This window comes from Peromyscus maniculatus, chromosome 4 (genome assembly GCF_049852395.1).
Source record: "Peromyscus maniculatus bairdii isolate BWxNUB_F1_BW_parent chromosome 4, HU_Pman_BW_mat_3.1, whole genome shotgun sequence".
Taxonomy (NCBI): domain Eukaryota; kingdom Metazoa; phylum Chordata; class Mammalia; order Rodentia; family Cricetidae; genus Peromyscus; species Peromyscus maniculatus.
Window position 1 is genome coordinate 61,443,472 of NC_134855.1, and position 18,636 is coordinate 61,462,107.

General features: G+C 44.3%; 1 pseudogene; it reads left to right on the forward strand.

Annotated features, from left to right (window-relative positions):
* The first annotated feature begins 4,112 nt into the window (after positions 1-4,112).
* LOC143272599 (chromatin target of PRMT1 protein pseudogene) lies at positions 4,113-5,388 on the forward strand (annotated as a pseudogene).
* The last annotated feature ends 13,248 nt before the right edge of the window (positions 5,389-18,636 follow it).

The following is an 18,636-nucleotide window of genomic DNA, read 5'->3' on the forward strand; positions in this document are numbered from 1 at the left end:
AGAGCTTCGCCTCGTACCCGCCGGGCAGCTAACTTCCCTGGATTCTCAGGATCTGAAGAGGCCCGCAGGGCCAGTGCGCAGAGTTGTGCTCAGAGGCACCACCAAGATGTCTCTCAATGAGCGTTTTGCTCTATTGCGGAAGAACAGACTGCCAGAGCCGATGGCGGGCAACGTCCGGGCCTCGAAGAGGCGGCAGCAGCTGCTGGGCAGTGCCAGAAACAGAAGACTGGCCCTGCAGATGGAGAGGAGACCCTCTGTCCAGGCAGCATTAAATCCTAGGCAGGGCTTCCAGGGGCGCCCGGGTGAGAGGAGCATCCAAGTCCGTTTAGGAGGTCCCATGGGTGCCGTTGCCAGAGGAGCAAAAGGAGGAAGAGGCGCAGATATCGCAGAGACAGATGTGCCCCAAGGAGGAGGTTTAGGTGGGGGACCTGCCGCCAGGACCCCGCCCGGGGGCAGATTGCCACCCCCAGGTCGGGCCGTGTTTGGTCGTGGAAGAGGGGCTTTTGGAGCCCGAGGACGTGGCGGTGGACAGGGACGCGGAAGGGGCCGACGGAGAGGTGCCCTCGCTCGCCCCGGACTGAGCAAGGAGCAGCTGGACGCCGAACTGGATGCATACATGTCGCAAACCAAGGCGGCCCTGGATGCTGAATTGGATGTCTACATGGCAGAGGCAGCTCCTGAGACCTGTGACTGAAGCCCGCCTCTTGGACTCTTGTACAAGTCACCACATCTCTGCCAAAATCACCAGGAGGAAACAGGAGGAGAAACCCGACAGCTGCTGGGAGGAACTGTTACAACTGGCGCGTTTCTTTGATGTAATGCTTGACGGTACATGTTGTATACGCTCACAATAAATCGTTTTTCTTGCATTTTGGTTGTGGACTAATTTTGTTACTCTCCTCCCGCCCAAAAAATAAAAATATGTTGGTTGAGGTGTGGTTTCAGGGATTTGGGGGTTGGGGTGGTGTGGGGCAGAAATGTGGTGATATACTGTGTATCAATAAAAGCTTTGCCGAGGACCAGAGGACACAGCCAGGCAGTGGATTAAACTTTTGTTAATCTCCAACCCATGAATAAATAAATAAATATATAAATAAATAAATAAATAAATAAATTTGTGTGTGTGTGTGTGTGTGTGTGTGTGTGTGTGTGTGTGAGTTGGTTGGGTAGTGGGTTCTGGGTTGGGAGGGTGGGGTTGGCGGTGGGGCAGAAATGTGGTGATATACTGTGAATCAATAAAAGCTTTGCCGAGGACCAGAGGACACAGCCAGGCAGTGGATTAAACTTTTGTTAATCTCCAACCCATGAATAAATAAATAAATATATAAATAAATAAATAAATTTGTGTGTGTGTGTGTGTGTGTGTGTGTGTGTGTGAGATGGTTGGGTAGTGGGTTCTGGCTTGGGAGGGTGGGGTTGGCAGTGGGGCAGAAATGTGGTGATATACTGTGTATCAATAAAAGCTTTGCCGAGGACCAGAGGACACAGCCAGGCAGTGGATTAAACTTTTGTTAATCTCCAACCCATGAATAAATAAATAAATATATAAATAAATAAATAAATTTGTGTGTGTGTGTGTGTGTGTGTGTGTGTGTGTGTGTGTGTGAGTTGGTTGGGGAGTGGGTTTTGGGTTGGGAGGGTGGGGTTGGCGGTGGGGCAGAAATGTAGTGATATACTGTATATCAATAAAAGCTTGGCCGAGGCTCAGCGGACACAGCTAGCCAGTGGATTAATCTTTTGTTACTCTCCTCCCCATAAATAAATAAATGAATAAATGAATAAATAAATAAATAAATAAATAAATAAATAAATAAACAAAAGTGTGTGTGTTTGTGTGCGTGTGTGTTTGCTGGGGAGTGGGTTCGGGGTTGGGTGGGGTGTGGTTGGGCATGAGGCAGAAATGTGGTGGTATCCTGTGTATCAATTAAAGCTTGGTCCAGGATGAGTGGACACAGCCATCCAGTATATTAAAGGTAGGGGCCAGGTGGTATGGCACACGCCTTTCCTCCTAGCTCTGGAGCGAGGGTTCGAAGCGACCCTGGACCACAGGGGATGGTCTCAGTGTAGGAGAGTAACAGCGCCCCAGGGTGGTGTAACACCCTTAATCCTAGTCCTTGGGCTTTGTGATCACCATGCCCAGCTCGAAGGAGGAAGTGACCTGGCCCAGAAGGGTATAAAAGGCCGGAGGAGACAGGAACTGCAGGCCTTTTGGACTGAGGACTCCCAGGCGTCCAGTGAGGACTGGTGCAATAGGTGAGAAGTGGCTGGGGCTTGGTCCTCTGTCTCTCTGACCATTGGGTGTTCACCCCAGATATCTGGCCCCGGGTTCTTATTAAGACCAGTTAGCATCGGAGCGCCCTCTTTGATCAGACTTTTGGGGCACCAGTTCCCGAGAAAGCCGCCAAAGCCGCTCGCCTGTGCGGGTGCTGCAGGAGGCCGGACTCTCCACCCACCCTCGTGGGACTTTGCTTTGGACACCAGGCGGCGGCGGGGTTGGCGGTGCCAGCTTTGGTGGCACAGACGAAAGGCAGGAGAGGGCCGGCCGCTCTAGAGAGCCAAGCCACGATGAGAGAGCTTCGCCTCGTACCCGCCGGGCAGCTAACCTCCCTGGATTCTCAGGATCTGAAGAGGCCCGCAGGGCCAGTGCGCAGAGTTGTGCTCAGAGGCACCACCAAGATGTCTCTCAATGAGCGTTTTGCTCAATTTCGGAAGAACAGACTGCCAGAGCCGTTGGCGGGCAACGTCCGGGCCTCGAAGAGGCGGCAGCAGCTGCTGGGCAGTGCCAGAAACAGAAGACTGGCCCTGCAGATGGAGAGGAGACCCTCTGTCCAGGCAGCATTAAATCCTAGGCAGGGCTTCCAGGGGCGCCCGGGTGAGAGGAGCATCCAAGTCCGTTTAGGAGGTCCCGTGGGTGCCGTTGCCAGAGGAGCAAAAGGAGGAAGAGGCGCAGATATCGCAGAGACAGATGTGCCCCAAGGAGGAGGACTAGGTGGGGGACCTGCCGCCAGGGTCCCGCCCGGGGGCAGGATGCCACCCCCAGGTCGGGCCGTGTTTGGTCGTGGAAGAGGGGCTTTTGGAGCCCGAGGACGTGGCGGTGGGCGGGGACGCGGAAGAGGCCGACGGAGAGGTGCCCTCGCTCGCCCCGGACTGACCAAGGAGCAGCTGGACGCCGAACTGGATGCATACATGTCGCAAACCAAGGCGGCCCTGGATGCTGAATTGGATGCCTACATGGCAGAGGCAGCTCCTGAGACATGTGACTGACGCCCGCCTCTTGGACTCTTGTTCAAGTCACCACATCTCTGCCAAAATCACCAGGAGGAAACGGAGGAGAAACCGGAAAGCTGCAGGGAGGAACTGTCACAACTGGCTCATTTCTTTGATGTAATGCTTGACGGTACATGTTGTATACGCTCACAATAAATCGTTTTTCTTGCATTTTGGCTGTGGACTAATTTTGTTACTCTCCTCCCGCCCAAAAAATAAAAATATGTTCGTTGAGGTGTGGTTTCCGGGATTTGGGGGTTGTGGTGGTGTGGGGCAGAAATGTGTAGATATACTGTGTATCAATAAAAGCTTTGCCGAGGACCAGAGGACACATCCAGGCAGTGGATTAAACTTTTGTTAATCTACAACCCATGAATAAATAAATAAATATATAAATAAATAAATAAATAAATTTGTGTGTGTGTGTGTGTGTGTGTGTGTGTGTGTGTGTGAGTTGGTTGGGTAGTGGGTTCTGGGTTGGGAGGGTGGGGTTGGCGGTGGGGCAGAAATGTAGTGATATACTGTATGTCAATAAAAGCTTGGCCGATGCTCAGCGGACACAGCTAGCCAGTGGATTAATCTTTTGTTACTCTCCTCCCCATAAATAAATAAATGAATAAATAAATAAATAAATAAATAAATAAATAAATAAATAAATAAACAAAAGTGTATGTGTGTGTGTGTGTTTGTGTGCGTGTGTGTTTCTTGGGGAATGGGTTCGGGGTTGGGTGGGGTGTGGTTGGGCATGAGGCAGAAATGTGGTGGTATCCTGTGTATCAATTAAAGCTTGGTCCAGGATGAGTGGACACAGCCAGCCAGTATATTAAAGTTAGGGGCCAGGTGGTATGGTACACGCCTTTCCTCCTAGCTCTGGAGCAAGGGTTCGAAGCGACCCTGGACCACAGGGGATGGTCTCAGTGTAGGAGAGTAACAGCGCCCCAGGGTGGTGTAACACCCTTAATCCTAGTCCTTGGGCGTCACTTGATCACCACGCCCAGCTCGAAGGAGGAAGTGACGTGGCCCAGAAGGGTATAAAAGGCCGGAGGAGACAGGAACTGCAGGCCTTTTGGACTGAGGACTCCCAGGCGTCGAGTGAGGACTGGTGCACTGGTGAGAAGTGGCTGGGGCTTGGTCCTCTGTCTCTCTGACCATTGGGTGTTCAACCCAGATATCTGGCCCCGGGTTCTTATTAAGACCAGTTAGCATCGGAGCGCCCTCTTTGATCAGACTTTTGGGGCACCAGTTCCCGAGAAAGCCGCCAAAGCCGCTCGCCTGTGCGGGTGCTGCAGGAGGCCGGACTCTCCACCCACCCTCGTGGGACTTTGCTTAGGACAGCAGGCGGCGGCGGGGTTGGCGGTGCCAGCTTTGGTGGCACAGACGAAAGGCAGGAGAAGGCCGGCCGCTCTAGAGAGCCAAGCCACGATGAGAGAGCTTCGCCTCGTACCCGCCGGGCAGCTAACCTCCCTGGATTCTCAGGATCTGAAGAGGCCCGCAGGTCCAGTGCGCAGAGTTGTGTTCAGAGGCACCACCAAGATGTCTCTCAATGAGCGTTTTGCTCAATTTCGGAAGAACAGACTGCCAGAGCCGATGGCGGGCAACGTCCGGGCCTCGAGGAGGCGGCAGCAGCTGCTGGGCAGTGCCAGAAACAGAAGACTGGCCCTGCAGATGGAGAGGAGACCCTCTGTCCAGGCAGCATTAAATCCTAGGCAGGGCTTCCAGGGGCGCCCGGGTGAGAGGAGCATCCAAGTCCGTTTAGGAGGTCCCATGGGTGCCCATGCCAGGGGAGCGAAAGGAGGAAGAGGCGCAGATATCGCCGAGACAGATGTGCCCCAAGGAGGAGGACTAGGTGGGGCACCTGCCGCCAGGGCCCCACCCCGGGGCAGGATGCCACCCCCAGGTCGGGCCGTGTTTGGTCGTGGAAGAGGGGCTTTTGGAGGCCGAGGACGTGGCGGTGGGCGGGGACGCGGAAGGGGCCGACGGAGAGGTGCCCTCGCTCGCCCCGGACTGACCAAGGAGCAGCTGGACGCCGAACTGGATGCATACATGTCGCAAACCAAGGCGGCCCTGGATGCTGAATTGGATGCCTACATGGCAGAGGCGGCTCCTGAGACCTGTGACTGAAGCCCGCCTTAGGACTCTTGTACAAGTCACCACATCTCTGCCAAAATCACCAGGAGGAAACAGGAGGAGAAACCGGAAGGCTGCTGGGAGGAACTGTCACCACAGGCGCGTTTCTTTGATGTAATGCTTGACGGTACATGTTGTATACGCTCACAATAAATGGTTTTTCTTGCATTTGGTTGTGGACTACTTTTGTTACTCTCCTCCCCGTAAAAAAAAATAAAGATATGTTGGTTGGGGTGTGGGTTCGGGGTTTTTGGGGTTGCAGTTGTGTGGGGCAGAAATGTGGTGATATACTGTGTATCAATAAAAGCTTGGCCGAGGATCAGAGGACACAGCCAGGCAGTGGATTAAACTTTTGTTAATCTCCTCACCATAAATAAATAAATAAATAAATGTGTGTGTGTGTGTGTGTGTGTGTGTGTGTGTGTGTGTGTGTGTGTGTTGGTTGGGGTATGGTTTCGGGTTGGGTTGGATTGGGGTTCTGTGGGGCAGAAATGTGTTGATATACTGTGTATCAATAAAAGCTTGGCCGAGGATCAGAGGACACAGCCAGGCATTGGATTAAACTCTTGTTACTCTCCTCCCCATAAATAAATAAATAAATAAATAAATAAATAAATAAATAAGTGTGTGTGTGTATGTGTGTGTGTGTGTGTGTGGTTGGGGAGTGGGTCCGAGGTTGGGTGGGGTGGGGTTGGCGGTGCGGCAGAAATGTGGTGGTATCCTGTGTATCAATTAAAGCTTGGTCCAGGATGAGTGGACACAGCCAGCCAGTATATTAAAGGTAGGGGCCAGGTGGTATGGCACATGCTTTCCTCCTAGCCATGGAGAGAGGGTTCGAAGCCACCCTGGACCACAGGGCATGGTCTCAGTGTAGGAGAGTAACAGCGCCCCATGCTGGTGGCACACCCTTAATCCTAGTCCTTGGGCGTCACTTGATCACCACGCCCAGCTCGAAGGAGGAAGTGACCTGGCCCAGAAGGGTATAAAAGGCGGGAGGAGAGAGGAACTCCAGGCCTTTTGGACTGAGGACTCCCAGGAGTTGAGTCGGAGGACTGGTGCTGTAGGTGAGAAGTGGCTGGGGCTTGGTCCTCTGTCTCTCTGACCCTTGGGTGTTCACCCCAGATATCTGGCCCTGAGTTCTTATTAAGACCAGTTAGGATCAGAGCGCCCTCTTTGATCGGATTTTTGGGGCAGGAGTTCCTCAGAAAGCCCCCAAGGCCGCTTGCCTGTGCTGGTGCTGCAGGAGGCCGGACTCTCCACCCACCCCTCTGGGACTTTGTTTTGGACACCAGGCGGCGGCGGGGTTGGCGGTGCCAGCTTTGGTGGCACAGACGAAAGGCAGGAGAAGGCCGGCCGCTCTAGAGAGCCAAGCCACGATGAGAGAGCTTCGCCTCGTACCCGCCGGGCAGCTAACCTCCCTGGATTCTCAGGATCTGAAGAGGCCCGCAGGGCCAGTGCGCAGAGTTGTGCTCAGAGGCACCACCAAGATGTCTCTCAATGAGCGTTTTGCTCTATTGCGGAAGAACAGACTGCCAGAGCCGATGGCGGGCAACGTCCGGGCCTCGAAGAGGCGGCAACAGCTGCTGGGCAGTGCCAGAAACAGAAGACTGGCCCTGCAGATGGAGAGGAGACCCTCTGTCCAGGCAGCGTTAAATCCTAGGCAGGGCTTCGAGGGGTGCCCGGGTGAGAGGAGCAATCAAGTTCGTTTAGGAGGTCCCATGTGTGCTGTTGCCAGGTTGCCGTTGCCTGATCCAGCTTGGGGCCCCTCAGTCTTTGGTTCACAGATCATGTGTCTCCATTCATCCGGTCATTTGTCCCTGTGTTCTATCCAACCCCGGCTTCAACAATTCTCGCTCATATAAACCCTCCTCTTTCTCTCTAATTAGACTCCCAGCGCTCCACCTGGAGCCTAGCCGTGGATGTCTGCATCCAGATTCCTCAGTCCTTGGATTGGGTTCATGCCACAACTATTAGGGTGTTTGGCCATCCCATGACCAGTGTAGGTCAGTCCCGGTTGTCTCTCGACCATTGCCAGAATATATAAGGAACTCAAGAAATTAGACATCAAAACGACCAACAGTCCAATTGAGAAATGGGCTTTAGAACTAAACAGAGAATTCTCAACAGAGGAAACTCAAATGGCTGAAAGACATTTAAGGAATTGCTCAACATCCCCAATCATCAGGGAAATGCAAATCAAAACAACTCTGAGATACCACCTTACGCCTGTCAGAATGGCTAAGATCAAAAACACTGAAGACACTTTATGCTGGAGAGGATGTGGAAGTAGGGGAATTCTCCTCCACTGCTGGTGGGAATGCAAGCTTGTACAACCACTTTGGAAATCAATATGGCGCTTTCCTAGAAAATTGGGAATCAATCTCCCCCAAGATCCAGCTATACCACTCCTGGGCATATACCCAAGAAATGTTCAATCATACCACAAGAGCACTTGCTCAGCTATGTTCATATCAGCATTGTTTGTAATAGCCAAAACCTGGAAACAACCTAGATGCCCTTCAACTGAAGAATGGATAAACAAATTGTGGCACATATACACAATGGAATACTACTCAGCAGAGAAAAACAATGACATCATGAGGTTTGCAGGCAAATGGATGGATCTAGAAAAAATCATCCTGAGTGCGGTAACCCAGACTCAGAAAGACAAATATGCCAGGCGATGGTGGCACACGCCTTTAATCCCAGTACTCGGGAGGCAGAGCCAGGTGGATCTCTGTGAGTTCAAGGCCAGCCTGGACTACCAAGTGAGTTCCAGGAAAGGTGCAAAGCTACACAGAGAAACCCCGTCTCAAAAAACCAAAAAAAAAAAAAAAAAAAAAGACAAATATGGTATGTACTCACTCATAGCAGGATACTAGATGTGGAACAAGGATGACTAGGTTGACTAGACTGCTACTCACATCACCAGTGAAGCTCCCTGGAAAACAGGACCCCAAGAAAGACACGGGGATCACCCAATGACGGACAAAATTGACAATTTTAATAAAAGTGTGTAACCAATGGTTTTAAATATATCAACACAGAAACAGTCACAACCATCCACTGGAAGGATTTTGCATCATCTGAAACTAAAATTTTGTTAGACTCCAATTGATACTGAAGTTGATAAGCATCTTCACATTTTTACATACTCTAGCTCCTGAAAATGCTTGTTTTGGTTATCAGATTCATATAAAAATTGATCTTACAGTATTGGTCATTCTGCATTTACTTTATTTTATTTAGCATAATACCTTCCAGATTTATTGGTGTTATGGAAAAGGGCAGGACCTTCTCTTCCTCATCCTCTTCCTCCTTTTTGGTGTCTTCCTAATACATCACACTGTCTTCATTCATCTATCAATGGACATCATTTCAATATTTTAGCTATTATGCAAATGATATAATAAACAATGAAGATAGAAATAGTGCTTTAAAATTATTGCTTCATTTTCTTTGGATATATCCATCAGTGAGATTTTTTTTTAGGTAGTGATTTTACCTTTAACTCTTTGAGGAACCTTTGTATTCTTTTCCATAATGGCAGCACTAGTTTCCATTCCTGTAATAAGGGACTATGGTTCCCTTTTCAACATACTCTTGCTCATACCTGTTGTCTCTACTTTTCACAACAGCCATCCTTACTGGAGTGAGGTAAGGCATCACTGAAGTTTGATTTGCTTTTCTGTGATAATTATTGATTCTGGGTATTGTATATTTTCTTTGAAGTCTATGTCCTTTAATTTTTTTATACACGTGTGTGTTTGCATGCACATGCTATGTGCACATGTAGAGGTCAGAAGACAACTTGTGGGAGTCAGTTCTTTCCTTCCACCATGTGGTTTCTGGGTTGTTGAGCTCATGTGGTCAGAACTGGAGGCAACTGTGCTTACACACTGAGCCTCCTTTCCATCCCTACTTTGTCCTTTTGTCCTGGCCTTCTTTTGCTTGTCCGTGTGTGTGTGTGTGTGTGTGTGTGTGTGTGTGTGTGTGTGTGTGTGTGTGTTTGTGTTCATGCATTCTATATTTATTTTATTTATTATCAGACAGATGATTTACAAATATTTTATCTTTCTGTAGATTTTCATTTCAGTTTACTTGGTTTGATGTGGCCTTGCTTATTTTTGCTTTTATTGCCTGTGCTTTTGGAGGCATTTTTGAAAAATCATTGCCAAGACCAGTGTGAGGAAACTTAACTCATGATCTCCAAGGGCTACCCTGGCAGGTTTTATATTTAGTTTTTAACCCATTTTGAGGTTTTTTTTTTTTTCATTAAAAATTTTTTCTGTGATAGGACCACCCTATGTAGCTTAGGCTGTCCTTCAAATCCAACTGCCCTATTTTATCCCCACAAGTGCTGGAATACAGGAATCTACCATGCCTGGTGCTTGAGTTGTTGTTGTATGTGGTATAATACAAACTCCACTTACATTCTCTGGTATGTGGAAATCCAGTTTTCCCAGATCTACTTATTGACAGACTTCTTTTTACCCATTGTGTGTTTTTGGTGCCTCTTTAAAAGTTAATATATATATTTTACTCTTTAAAAATAAAAATATAACAGATATATTCAAGCTTTACTTGGAGCTTGTATTTTATTTTTATTTGTTTGTTTTGTTCATGTGTATATTTCTAGGGAAGTATTACACTATTATTCCCACACTAGGGGATGTGATATTACCTAGTTTGTTTTCCTTCCTTAAAACCATTTTTGACTACTTAAGGTTTTTGTGATTCTATATGAACTTTAAGGGTTTTTTTCTGTTTCCTTGAAAGCCACTGGAATGTTGATAAGGATTATAGTTGCTAAGTTTGACATAAAATTGCCTCCTTACATTTCGAGTTTTTCTTTTACTGTTACTCCCCACATTGCTATGTAAACTTGCTCTGTAAGCAGACTGTAATGAACTCTTGTAACAAGCAGCAGTCTTAAATAATCATGGCAGGCTAATTGTTCCAATCACCAGTAAGTCAAACAGAGCTGTAAACAACCAGGGTGTCCCTCATCTGCACCCCATTTCCACTTATGTGCATAACTTCATGTTCTATCATTATAAATGCAATCTAGCTACATGGAGAAACAGGGTATCCTGAATCATTTTTGTTTTGGCTCTTGCCTGATGCTAGAGTAGTAAGTAAAATTAATTACAATGTACAAAACCTGATTTGTTACATTGTCTTTAACATTTTAAATCTGAAGGTTACTTTGGGTGCTCTTGGTATTTAAATACTAATTGTTCTAATTCTGGAATGATGCAGTTTCCATTTATCTGAGCCTTCAGTTTCTTCAATTTCTTACCAGTTTCAATGCATAGATCTTTTACCTCCTTGGTTAATTGGAGTGTTTTCTGACGTTTTTAAGAAAAGGAAGAGGAAACAGAAAGAGTGTAAGATCCAGAAGGGATGGAGGACACCAAGGAAACAAGGCCCTCTAATTCAACAAGATTGATGCCCATATGAACTCACAGAGACTGAGGCAGCATGCACAGGACCTGCATGAATCTACTTCAGATGGAGTCCTAGAGCTGAAAGGTGCTGTGGATATCATTCTATATAAATAAAACACTGATGGCCAGTGACCAGGCAGGAAGTAGGTGGCCAGGCAGGAAGTAGGTGGAACAAGGAGAGAGGAGAATTCTGGGAAGCAGAAGGCTGAGGAGGAGACACTGCAGCCACCGCCAGGACAAGCAGCATGTGAAGACGCTGGTAAGCCACCAGCCACGTGGCAAGGTATAGATTTATAAAAATGGGTTAATTTAAGATAAAAGAACAGTTAGCAAGAAGCCTGCCACGGCCATACAGTTTATAAGTGATATAAGCGTCTGAGTGATTATTTTATAAGTGGATTGTGGGACTGCGGGGCTTGGGGAACCTGGAGAGAAGCCCTCCAGCAACAGAAAGGAAATGTGGACACCTGACCCCATCCATCCCTGACTCAGAAGCTGTTCCCAGTTCATAATCAAGGGAGTCTCACTGGGGAAACAGACTACTCTTAAGGGTAGACAGCATGACCAACTGTAGGTGGCCATCAGAAAAGGAGCTCAAGGACATCTTTGGAGATTCTTTGTCTTAGAATCTCATGTCAATGCTTTAAATTTTTAATCCATATATATAGACATACACACACGGATATATACTCTTTACTTGGCACATCTTTTGCATATATATTATATCTTCTAGTTTAATGTTCTTATGTGATTCCTGAGTGTGTGAATAAGTGGGTCTCTGCGTCTACATCTGGTTTTTGTACCTTTTCTTGGGCTCTTGATCTTCTATTTGTTTGTTTTATCCCATTCTGATTTGTTAGTTTTTGTCCTATCTCATTATATTTTATTTTATTATTATGCCTTAGAAGCCTATTTTCTAATGAGAAACAGAGAGGGGGTCAACACAGGTGTGAAGGGAGGTGAGGATGGACTGGGAAGAGTAGAGGGAGAGGAAACCGTCATCCAGATATGTTATTGAGAAAAAAATCTATTTTCAATAAAAGGAAAAAAATAAAAAGATTAACTATAAAATATCCAGAAGTATTGGCTTCCTAGGTTCTAATTTAGCTTATTGTGTAATTCTTTGGTTTTATAATTTGCTTCTGTGTTTCATCTACTTAAATCATAAATTCAGTTTTACATTGCAACCATTCCCTTTTCTGCTCACTATGCTGACTTAAAATTAAAAGCAGAAGCCTGCTTTTGGTTCTAGAAAGCCTTTTATTCTATAAGGCAAGTTTCTTAACAACAAAACAACAGACTCTTCTTTCCTTTAAGTTAACACACACCACCTGTTCAAAGGCGAGGCCGCCATTCAGCATCTTAAACAGAAAGTTGATTTTACTGTTTGCCAATTGCAGGAAAGCTGAGCTTGTGCGGACTTCAGTGTCACTGAACAAAGCACAGAGACGTGTGTACTAGTGTGAGACTGTCATTGACCATTTAGATCAATGGTTACTTGTTTCTATGGCCAAAGAACAGTCAGTCTTTTCTTCGGAGAACAGAAACCTTTCATTCTGGCTCTTGCTTTGCTTGTTCAAAGTCTGTCTCTGTGAGCTGCTTCTCTATATGTTGGTGAGTCAGTGTGTATTTTTGCCCTACCCACTCAGGTGAGGGTGGTGAACAGGCAGGTAGTGAATTACCAACAGACTGGCAAACAGGCGCTTCCTTTGGGGGCACAGTCCCACTCATCTGTGTTCCCACGGTTCACTTGGTACAAAAGGGGGCAAATGGTCCTTTCTCAGTTTTCTGGTTATTGCTACACTGAGAAAATCATTTTAGTATTTTTATAGCTACAGTAACATTTTGTGTATTTTTCTATCATGAGCCTTTCTGCAGAGTGCTCAGTGGATTTGAAAAATATTGTTTTAATAGTTGTGGGATGAAAAAATTATTCATTTGCCCTTCTTCTTACTTTAATAGCTTTAGGTTCCCATTAGTAGAAAAATACTTCTTAGGAATTTGTCCTAAAAGGAAGAATTGGGGTTTTTTTCATATTATTAACAAATAAGACTTCATAAGTTTCAGTGTTAATCAAATTAATAAGTTAATTTAGAATTATTTATTAATAAACAGAAATATTTGGATTGTTTATTAATATTACTCATTAAGATGGATTATTAAAAATTAACATCTATCTCTGGCCCTTTCTAATATAAGTGAGATGACCCATGAACTAAAATTCCAAGTTAGTATGATAAAAGACATATTTGACACATTACTTAAAATTTTATTAGGCATAAAATGCTGTATATTTTTTTGATATTCAAGGGCTTTAGGTTTATCAAAGCACTTTGTAAAGTTTTATAAGTCATATCTTCAGCTCAACCATCATTCTGAAATGATTTAATTTCATACATGTGTACTGATCTGTCTGCCTAATGTCATAGGCTATATCATTTTGAACATCATACTCCATCACAATTTCTCTTGATAAAAATAACTGACGTAATTTAAGTCTTTGGAGGCCATAGAATTCAATTTTTCAAGAGGTTGTAACTTCTGAGTAAGACGATGATTTAGAAACTGCTTCTGTATGACATGATCAAGAGAGGAATCAGTGTGAGAATAAACAGATTCTATTCAAAAAAGAGAAAGAGGAAGAGCTTTGGGTATTCACAAAGGGGATGACAGAACAGCTGAAAAGTGATGAACAGAAAGATGTAGTAAAACGAAGTGAGCCAAGCTAAGCATGGCTCTAGCCATCAGCTCCCTATGTAGGGAGGAATGGTCTTATCTTACACACAGGACAAAGCCACCTTTTTTTGTTTTGTTTTTCAAGACTGGGTTTCTCTGTGTAGTTTTGGAGCCTGTCCTAGATCTTGCTCTGTAGACCAGGCTGACCTCGAACTCACAGAGATCTGTCTGGCTCCACCTCCCATGTGCTGGGATTAAAGGCGTGCACCACCACCACCACCACCACCACCACCACCACCACCACCACCACCACCACCCAGCTTAATCACAGTTCTTTAAAGCCTTAAATCCAACAGGGAGTCTTGTGGAGATACTGACTCCTTTGTGGATGAGTAAGCAGTCCATAGAAGTTCCATGTTGTCCCTGTTCTTATATGTGAGAGTTGTGGCCAGGTGTCATGCTAAGAGGAAAGTGACTAGGCTGGGGAATAATTCAGCTGGTATAGGACTTGCCTAGCATTGTTGTGTGACACTATTCCTGGTGAGACGTCAACAGATGTCTGCTCACCCCAGACAGGAAACTGATAACAGATACCACCAAAGTCTATTGTGATGATGAACCACTTAGTTTTGGGGGGTTACTTACAGGCACATGGCTGAGGGGTTACTTACAAGAGCAGAAAAGATTCAAAACAGTTGCATCACCAACCCCTCTCTAGCATTGGTGACAGCTCACAAAATCGGGAGCTCACTGCACAGCCTGCAGGCAGTTCAACAGGTTGGGAGGCATCCTTTCCAGGTGGCTCAGTTGATTTGAGCCTTTTTGCAGGTAGGTTAGCAAGTCTGTTTCTACTAGGCGGTTTGCTTCCTCTTGGCTGCTGGCTGTATCACTGCTTCTTCCAGGCCACAGGACTAGTTGAGTATTCTTTGCAGCTTGGCTTGTCTAGGAAGCACTCCTTCAGTATTTATTGCTTTTTGAGGAGGGAGGGGCCTAGTGAATATGGTCAGTTTCAGGTATTTCCTAAAACCTTTGATTTGTTAACTTCCTGTCTTAAAGAGCTCCCCAGAAGATTGGCATATTTCATCTCCCCTAAGAATATCCTGGTGCTTCACTCCGTGTAAAAATCGTGTCTTAAAGCACCCTATTGTTTGACTTCCCTTCTCACATGCATCCTATGTCTCTAAACTGAAAGATTTTAACCTAGGGGGGAAATCCATACAACCAACATGCATGGCACCCTGGGTTTGATGCCCTGAACTTCATGAACAGGGCTTGGGAAATCAATGATCTCCAGGTTCACTGAGAGACCACATCTCAAAACATAAGGTGGAAAATGACCATAGAAGATGCCAACAACAACCTCTGGCCTCTACAAGAACATATGTGCATGCATATCCTCCCCAAAAAATGCACACTTGCATACAGCATTCACCAACATACACACACAAAGGCTGTATACAGTAAACATATTCAACAACTGATTATTTGCAGAACAACACAAAAGTAATTTTTTATGTAACCTAATGAAATAAAATATGATTCTAAGAGTAAATATATTGATGTGCCTCTTTCAGATTCTTTGTGCCTGAAAATGAATCTGGCTGTTCCTTCAGAGTATCTATCTACAGCTGCCTATTGGTTGCTTGTGAGGCATTCATCCATTGGAATGCACTGGCAACCAAGGAAGCAGAAGCTAGACCAACATGAACCCTGAGATGTCACCAACCTCGTTGACACCAAGAAGTGGAACAGCGGAGTGAGCCTCCACATACAGGATGCAACAGTCATCCAGACAAGCAGAGCTGCTGCCATTGGCAATGGATGATCAGAACTGCAGCTTAGCCAGCGTTCAAGTACAGAGGAAGAAGGGCTTCCTGGAACCATCTGGTTAATGCTTCTTTAAAAAGCAGATTATTCAGCCGGGCGGTGGTGGCGCACGCCTTTAATCCCAGCACTTGGGAGGCAGAGGCAGGAGGATCTCTGTGAGTTCGAGGCCAGCCTGGGCTACCAAGTGAGTTCCAGGAAAGGCGCAAAGCTACACAGAGAAAACCTGTCTCGAAAAACCAAAAAAAAAAAAAAAACAAAAACAAAAACAAAAAAAACCAGATTATTCAAGAGATACAGTGAAGAAACAGATGATTTGTTAGAACCAAGAGCAATGCCAGGCAATACTAACCTACTAATAATTAACAACAGAAGGCGCAAATCATCCAATAGTATCACGACTTACATGTCATAAAATAGAAATGATCAGAATCCATGAATAGAGATGGGCACAGCTGAAGGAGAGGCGATAATTTAAAAAACGGGCATGATTTCACTAAAGGAAGGACAAATACTTGTATTTTTCCATGGTGAATTTATCCATTTAGTGTTTTCTACTGTTTCAAATTTTATTAGTAAAGAAGGAAAAAATAACTCAGAGTGGCTACTCGTCTGGAACTCCAGCTGTTGGAACACATCCTGAAACCAGAGACTCGAGTAAAGAAGTCATCCAAGTTTACATTTATCTGCCAGGACAAAGAAAAGCTGTTTGAGGATGTAAGGGTGCTCAGAGAACTGTCCATATTGTTCATGTGAGTCAAACTACTAAGAAAACAACCGATAACAAATCAAAATATTTTTCTAATAATGAGTGAAGGAGATGAGTAGACAATTTTTAGTGATGGATTTTAAAATGTAGTTATGAATATAATTATATCTGCATGTTACATATTGGGAAATTAGTATGAAGATAAATAATGACCCTGAAATGGAAAAGGCACAGTGGCAGGAAAACTAATGAACTCTTCCAATAAAAAAAAAAAAGTCAAAAGTGAGAAAAGGCATCGTTGGAGGAACTGGCATATAGCAAGCAGGAAGCAAAGAATATAGATAGAGTTTGCTAGATGGCAATGGGTAGGTGTATTTATTTTTTGTTTCTTCTTCTCAAATGGTAGTCTGTGGTATTGTATTCCCCCAAATATTGTGCATGTTATAAAACTTATCTGGGGTCAGAGACAGAACAGCCACAATATTAAACATAGAAGTTAAAGAAGTTAAGCAGTGGTAGCACACACCTTTAATCCTAGGATTCCAGAGGCAGAAATCCATGTGTTCAAGAATACAGACAGGCATGGTAACTCATCATGCCTTTAATCCCAGAAAGCAAGCCTTTAATCCCAGGGAGTGGTGGTAGAAACCAGGAAGGTATATAAGGCGTGAGGACCAGAAATTAGAAGCATTTGGCTGGTTAAGCTTCAGGCTTTTGAGCATCAGTTCAGCTGAGAGCCATTTGGGATGAGGACACAGAAGCATCCAGTCTGAAGAAACAAGACCAGCTGAGAAGTTGGCCAGGTGAGGTCAGCTGTGGCTTGTTCTGCATCTGATCTACCAGCATTCACCCTAATAACTGGCCTCAGGTTTGATTTTATTAATAACAACTTTTAAGACTCCTGCTACAGTAGTCTCTGGTCACAAGACTAGAAAAGAAGCATGCATAAAAGTTTCAAACTAAATTAAATAGCCTTTAAAAGGACAGAAGAAAAAGAAAAGGCAATTCACAATCACAGACTAGTAAAATTAAAGAAAAAATAACACAAGAAAGAAAAATAGAAAATAGAACCTGATGGAAAGAACGGAACCATTGCTGTGTGAACGGCACATATGGGGCATGAGTTGCATCTGGAACGCCTGCATCTGGGAGACAGAGACGGGAGGATACTGGTTCAAGGTCAGTCGGGACTATATAGTGACATCCTGTCTCAAACAGCAGCGAGAACAAAAGATAGGTAACTTAAGAACCAAAATTGACTTAACTGCTCTTTCAAAGAAAACAAGATAAGTAATGAAGAGAATTCAAAAAAAGAATGGGGACAGGCAAAAGAGTGATTGACGCCCACAAATTAAAAAGAATAGGAATGATTATATCACAATAAGAAAGGGTATAACCAGTAAAGGTGACCAGGAAGGGTAATGTCAGATAACAGCCAGAATTAAAGGTACAGTTTATGAAAACAGAACACCAAAATTGGCAGAAGATAAAAACCAGAATGTTAATGTTTTTGCTTTTCTAGAATTTGATAGGATTAGTAGACAACTGTAAGGAGTCAGGAGATTAAAGTGACTCTACAATAAATATACAATATTATATATTTTCCTATTTCCAGGAGTTAGTTAAAAGATAGCATTTCAAAGCATAGAGATTTTATAGGGTGCTAACTCTTGTCACATGCATCGAAATTACAAATAAAAGACACTATAAAATATTAAAGTCAATATTTAATTTCCTAATTAATCCTTAGATACGAAAGAATGTTACTTATGAAATCATAAAGTATGTTGCAAATAAGGAAGAGAAGAAAAAAATTTTGCCCATCAAAGACTAGGAAAGAAACTCATTTAACAATTACAAATTTGAAACACATATGTCTAGGGATGACGTAAAAGCAAGTAGTTAATAAAGACGAAAACAGTGGCAGGAAACAGTTAATGAAGTAAAGCAGCAGAAATTAATAAAATAAAGAGCAAAGAGAATAAAGTACAAAGATTGAATGAATCCAATAGTTTATTATCATAGGAAACCAATAAGTTACATAAACCTCTTAGAAACTTGAAAGAAAAGTGGAACAAAATAAACAGAATATACAAGGCCAAACCAAAAAATCTGAAGTAATTAAAGGGATTGAAGACATGATAGAACACTGATCTATGACAACAGACTTGAAAACCAGGAATCATCAATTTTGTGTTAGCAGGATAGAAACTAACAAAAATATTTAAAAACCTAAAATTCTTGGATAAGCCAATTCTCTTGACAGCTGGGAAACTGTTTGGTGGGGTTCACCACTAATCTCCAATTGGTAAGGCATCTGGAATTCCAATAGTATTAACGTTACTTAAAAATCCTGAAAAAAAATCTTCAATTTTTCTGACTTATTTTACAAAGCTAACATATTTAAACACAAAAGCATCATTTGTAGCATTAAAAATGAGAAACAAAAATAAGTCCTTAAGAAGATACTAGGCCGCTGAGTGATGAATCCATCCTTCTAGAGGTGTTTTTCAAGCTGAAGCCCAATCAACAAGAATCAATTATGTGAAGCTCTGAAGGAGGAACTGTTTTGAAAAGGAACAG